The sequence below is a fragment of the Gopherus flavomarginatus genome, chromosome 1 (assembly GCF_025201925.1).
Source record: "Gopherus flavomarginatus isolate rGopFla2 chromosome 1, rGopFla2.mat.asm, whole genome shotgun sequence".
NCBI classification, from domain to species: Eukaryota; Metazoa; Chordata; order Testudines; family Testudinidae; genus Gopherus; species Gopherus flavomarginatus.
The window spans coordinates 326,384,692-326,391,174 of record NC_066617.1 but is presented as its reverse complement, the minus strand read 5'-3'; the positions used below and the strand labels follow the sequence as shown (position 1 = coordinate 326,391,174).

General features: G+C 46.2%; 1 protein-coding gene across 1 annotated transcript in view; it reads left to right on the top strand.

Annotated features, from left to right (window-relative positions):
* The first annotated feature begins 3,600 nt into the window (after nucleotides 1-3,600).
* The window catches only part of LOC127043793 (microtubule-associated tumor suppressor candidate 2-like), a 388,941-nt gene continuing 386,058 nt past the window's right edge, over nucleotides 3,601-6,483 (top strand). Inside the window, exon 1 of the mRNA XM_050937930.1 lies at nucleotides 3,601-3,722. The gene's annotated coding sequence lies outside the window, so the exon portion shown is untranslated. The remainder of the gene's footprint in view (nucleotides 3,723-6,483) is intronic.

Sequence of the window (6,483 nt, the reverse complement as noted above, 5' to 3'; positions counted from 1 at the left end):
CAACTGCCAAATGTGATGTGCTGGCGAGACTCGTCAGCATACTTCTCAGCAGTTTGGGCTCCATTTCCCACAGAAATCGCGCTGCACAGAAACCGTTGAGAGAGTCAAGATGGCGCCAAATGTGGACAGAAAAACAGTGACTGCTGGGATGTGAAGCGATGATGCATCACAGGGCGTTGGGACAGGAAGCAGAATGACCCGCAACCTCCACCCCCTTCCCACAACTCATGGCGCCAAAATGGGACGAGGTGCTCTGTGAGATAGCTGCCCATAATGCACAACTCCCAACACCACTGCAAATGTGGCCACACTGCAGCGCTCGTAGCTGTCAGTGTGGCCACACTCCAGCACTTTCCCTACACAGCTGTATGAAGACAGCTTTAACTCCCAGCGCTGCACACCTGCAAGTGTAGCCAAACCCTTATATTGCAGGCTCCTATGTCCAGGCACCACTTGTGGTTTGTACAGTAGATTGTACACTGTCATCACTTTAATTTCCTACTTTTTTGTATGACATAGTGTGATACTGGCAGACCAGATGCCAGCTCATGCGAAAGCCCATAGGCCTCAACTGAACACTGACAAATGCATAGCTGAAAACTAGTCTGGCTCACCTGTGTTAGTATTGTTAAAATAGATAGTTGGAGTATAAAAATGTGTTGAGACTTTATGATAAATTTCTAAACTGCTGCATGCATTAATCTCACTTATATCTGTATTCCATGTGATAAGGTAATATTGAAGTGTTTACGCCGAAATTGTAAATCCACCAGTCAGAAGTATTAATGAGTGTGAAAGACTAGTTTACCACAAGGGGTGTTATTTCCTGCCCAGAAAAAGACCCATAGACACCAGACAAAGCACTGTGGAACATCAGAGGACAAAAACTTTTGAGTGCTTTCCCCCTCGCCCTCCCCGTTAGGATGAGTCCCCATGCAGATCTCTTATCAGCTTGAACCCTGGGGGAAGGGAATAAAAATCTTTAACAAGGAAACACTGTATGCTGATTGAACTCTGAGGGGCAAGAATTACTAGGCATAAGCAAAAGATCCCCAGTGCTTGGCCTGAATTAGACTTCAAGGGCATACAGAGCTTGGTTATTATAGAAGATCCTACCACCTTTTGAAACCTAAGCCTAACTCATTTGTGTGTGTGTGTTTTGTCTCTTTATCTCATAACTAATTTCTTTTTTTAGTTTTATTATAGGATTGCCTACAAGCATTGTCTTTGTAATATTTAGGTGCCATTGACCTGGGATAAGTAACTGGTCCTTTGGGACAGGGAGTAACATGAATATTGCTGTGATATTTACTGTAAGAGACCATTTATCACAAAGGCAGACTTGCCTAGGTGGCAAGATAGAATGGGGTACCCAATGGGACTATTTGTGACTCCATGTTAAAGCTGTTATAGTGCCTGAGGAGTTAACACATGATACTTGATTAGTGAAATCTAACCCCTGGTCTACACTGGGGCTAGGGAGGGATCAATCTAAGATACGTCGACTTCAGCTACGCTATTCTCATAGCTGAAGTTACATATCTTAGATCGAATTAAAATTACTTACTTTGTGTCCTCACGGTGCTGGATCTATGGCTGTGGCTCCCCCATCGACTTTTCTTCCACCTCTCAGACTGCTGGAGTTCAGCAGTTGACAGGAGAGCGATCAGGGATAGGTTTATCACATCTACACTACACGCGATAAATCGATTTCCCCCATAAATCAATTGCTACCCACTGGATTGGCAGGTAGTGAAGATGTACCCTCTGTACAGAACCCACAACCAGTTTGTGGATTCTACCCTGCTTCTTGACAGTCTGCCCTGAGGTTGGTACTCATACTTCTGAGCCACTACAGGCAGCTTGACAATTGCCACAACTGCATATGGTATTCAGTCATGTTCATATATGCCTGGACTGTTTTCTCCTGCTTCTATGTACTAACAGCTAATTTGCAAACATTATTGTTGGACTAAAAGTCCCCTTCCTAGTCAGTTGCTCAGCCTGCATTTTTCAGGGGTCCGGTATTGTCACTTCACTTGTTCTCCTGTTATATAGTTTCCTAGATCAGACAGGACCTGAATTTCTTTAAAAAAAAAAAATTGGAGGGGAGGGGGGCTCAGAGGGCATACATTAGGCTTTCTCTATACATCATAAATAGGTACAATTTGTTTTCATTTTCAGGTTTAAGCGAGAGCATATAAGAAATTATAATCTTGACATTTAGAATAGGAGCTCAGAAATGGAAGGCCTTAAGCATACATTCTGTCCTCAATAAAGAAAGTGCCCTAAGGCTGTGGTGTTTTTTTTCAAGACACTGGATCACCTTGCTCTGGTCAGCACTGCTGACTCGGCCATTAAAAGTCCCATTGGCAGTGCTGCTCAGTTAGGGCAGGCTAGTGCCTAACTTTTCTGACAGTGCTCTGCACCCTGGAAGTGGCCAGCAGCCAGTCCGGCTTCTAGATAGGATAACCATGGGGCTCCATGCGCTGCCCCTGCGCTAAGCACCAGCTCCCACCCCAGAGCCTGCACTTGCAACCCAGAGCCCTGATCCCTCCCACACTCCAGCCCTGAGCCCCCCAAACCTGGATCCCCTCCTGCATCCCAAATCCTTCATCCCTGGCCCCACACTAGAGCCTGTACCCCCACTCCAGAGCTCTGACTTCTCTCCCACACCCCTGCCTCATCCCAGAGCCCCCTCCCACACTCTGAACCCCTCATTCCCAGCCCCACCCCACAGCCATCACCCCTGCACCCCAACCCTTTGCCCCAGCCCTGAGCCCCCCCTACACTCCAAACCCCTCATCCCCAGCTCCATTTTGTCACAGGCATCAACAATTTTCTTCAACTGGGTTCTCAAGAAAAAATCACTGCCCTAAAGGTTAGCAAACTCAGGCTATTTCAGACCAGGGACTATCCAAATTTCAGACACCAGGATTTAGCACATCATCATCCATCGTGATTGCAGAGTGCTAGCTTCTAGAGGTCCCTGAAACAGTGTTGTCTATTGCAACTGTATCTCAAATCTCACAATACTGGCGTTTTTCTGTCTTTAAATCCCCAGCATCTGGAAAAGTGTTGTTGTTGCATGAGACTCGCAGCCTTCATTTTAAAAAAGTTTTTAGCCCTTACACTTGCAGAGAAAAGCTTGAAAATGTGAACCCCAAAGGCTCAAAAAACAGAAGGCAAACGAATGTTTCAATATCTCACGAGTTTTAAGTCAATCTCCTAGTTGTTAGGGAACAGCTGACTCAGCTTTTGGCTGCCTGGGGCTGGCAATGCTTCTGGAAGTGTTTGGGGACCCATGTGAATGCCACAGAGCCGGGCAACAGCCCTATTTTAAAAATAGGACAGTCTTAGTAAGAGCTGTTACTTTTTTCAGTGCCGCCTGAAATCCCTTCCTACGGGCTTTACCGGCAGGGTCGAGCAAGTCTAGAGGAAAACCAGCTTCCAAGGGGCACCGCTGCCGGTGTGCCTGCAGAGGGCGCTGTGGCTCCTGCCGTGGCTGGAGGCTGGGAGGCAGCCGGCGCAGCTGGAGGAGGCTGCGCGCTGGGTGTATATATAGCTCCTGCCCGTGCCAGCATCTCCCCTTCGCTGTGGCTGGCCGGGTGCGATCTGAGGCTGTAGCAGGAGCCCTCGGCTGGGAGCGGGCGCGCTGGTCCACCCCTCCCGCCCGGCTTCCCTTTGTCCTGGAGGAGAAGGAGGCTGCACCGCGGACCCAGGTAGGGCTCGTGCATCCTTCCCTCCGCCACTGCCCCCGGGAGCTGCTCCCCGCGTGGCAGGGGCGGCCGGGGACTTCTCGGACCCGGCCACGCGGATGCGGGTTTCTGCGTGTGCCCAATATCCTTCCAGCCACGGCTTTGCCTGCGCAAGTTTTTATCCCCTCAGTCAGCGGGGTCTCGTTCTCGGGGATCTGCCACCGGGGGAGGGGGCTTTAGGACTCTACATCCATGGTCCTCTGCAGCACAGGACCTGCCCCCCCCAGGCTAACAGCGCAAGGCTGAACAGACGCCCCCGCTCCCCAAACAAAACCAACCTCGCCACTGCGTGCTTTTGTGACTAGCGCGATCCGCCCCCGGCCAGCTGCGCAGGTAGCATCTTCTCCAGCCCTGGGAAATAAACAGACTCCCACTCCCACCCCCAAAGGCACAAGGTACCTTAGCACCCTCCCCCAGCCCCACACAACTCCTGCTCCCCACCAAGAAAGGGTAACACGTTGCTAATAACTGTCTAGTGTGACCTCATTAGGCATTTCCAGCCTTCTGGGGCTGGGACAGGTACTGCAGCATCTTGGGCAGCTACTAGTCCTCGGAGTGCTGCTCATGTCACTTACAGGGGTTGAAGGGGGAAGCTGGGCTGCATTATGGGCATGTGATGAGGCAAAGTTAGCTGGTTAATGTCCTAGAGGCTCAGAGTGAGGTGAAAGCTGCATCTGAAGAAATTCCAAGTCCAGGCGTTCACTGCCTCCTTCACCTATCTCACTGTGCTTAGGTGGAGCAAGCACATCTGGGTGTGAGACCTCAATGAGTGACCAGAAGGCTGATGCATCATCCTAAACTTTGAATGTTCTCCTCGCTCCTGTTACCGTAGTCATAAGCACATTTTAAAAAAATCTTCAAGATGGCACTTCCCTCTTGGATCTCTGACAGGCATTGCTGTTAAGGGGCTAGATTTTTGTTTTTGGTTTGTGTAGTGTTTTGTTCATTGAGTCCACTGAGCATTTGTTTTCATTTTGCATAGAATTGCTGTAGAGAGATCTTGGGATATGTGCTTGAGCCTTCCCTGGAAGGAGATTATTTATTTTGTTTGTTTTTAATCCTTGGATGTTTGTATAGTAAAAGTTAATGCAGAAGAAAATGCATAGAAAATAACTTTAAATATGCCAAATGTTACTACTATATTTTAAATATGAATGTAATTCTCTTTGAAACATATAGAAACAAAAAAAATCTGTAGACTGTCTGAATATTGATAGAGCTATTAAGTTGCTGTTCTGTCCATTAACCCTTTGGTTGCTGTTGTAGTGTTATGTCTATACACCGCCGCACATCATGCTGAGAAGCATGAGTGGTAGTCCTTTAGCAGTTCACCCTTCAAGTGTGCACCCATGCAATCCAGCCCTAGAGCTGGAGATGTGGCAGCCAAGGCAAAATGAGCTATAATTGACTAGTATCCAACACTGGTTTTGACAACTTTATATTTGTCTTTTTGTTGTTTAAATTTGAGTGACACATTGCACAATGTAAACCCACTATTTAAACAAAACTGTTCCAAATGGTCCAAGCAAAACAAACAGGCAACAAACAAGACGACAAACTAAAATGGACCCTTATTAACAACTACGTGCTCCTTAACGTTCCCTACCAATTCCTGTATCCTCATTTCTTTGCTGGCAGGCCCCTTCCACTGATTCAGTGTCACCAGGATTTATTGTATGTTGAGTGAAGAGTTCTAAGGAATCTAATGAACAAAATAGTTAAGGTGCCATTTACCCCTGTATAACAGCATCTGGATGAAGACCAAAGGTTGCCTGGTTGTGCTCACTTTTAACAACACCACTGCTGGGTGCCAACTGACGAGTGCAGAGCACCCACAGCTCTTGGATTCAGTGGAGCTGACCTAATTTACTTCTGGGTCAGATCATCACCTGTGTGGTGGTCAAACTTCCTTAGCAGCATCTAGTTACTTTCTTTAAGAGTATAAACAATAGTAGCTACTGTGGATTATAAACGGGCATCTATCTTCAGTCATGTGGGAAATAGATGACAAAATCCTTAAAGATAGAGGACCTGACTCTGCAATCCCTACTCAGACAAAACGCCAGAATATAGTCGTAGTTAATCATCCCCCTACATTAGTATAACATGTTAGGGACCAGTGTAATTTCCTAGGGGCAAACCACTGAGGCTTTTGTCACTTATTGTCTCACTTTAAATAATTTAATGTATATCAACAACTTACTTTGAACAATACATTGTTTTTGCTACTGTTAGAACTATTTCCTGCTATTAGTGTAAAATAGTTGTACACACAACAAGTATACTTTGCAACACATGAGTATAAGATTGTTACAAAGATACCTGGTAGCAACTCCATAATTAAAACTGCATTTTGAAATAGGGCCTAAATTCCTGTTTTTTGTCTAAATGTACATGGCTACTTGGCATGAGACTTCACACAAGGTTAGGGTTTATGTCTTTCAGGTTTTCTGGTAGACTTTAGTTTGGTTTCTATACATTAACTTTGAATATTTTGCCTTGCATTTGGGCTATCTGAATCTTCCTTGATAGGCTAGCTTTTTTCTTGTTGACCAATGTCTCTAAAGAACCATTGCTTACCAATACAGCACTTGGGAGAAAGATGGATCCTGACTAGATTTGGTGCAAAAGGGTGGATTTTATTTTCTAAAAATGTGGGGTTTAGGATCTCTTTAGCTATTATTCACATGTTCACATATAACAACACGTGCATGTGAATCTGATT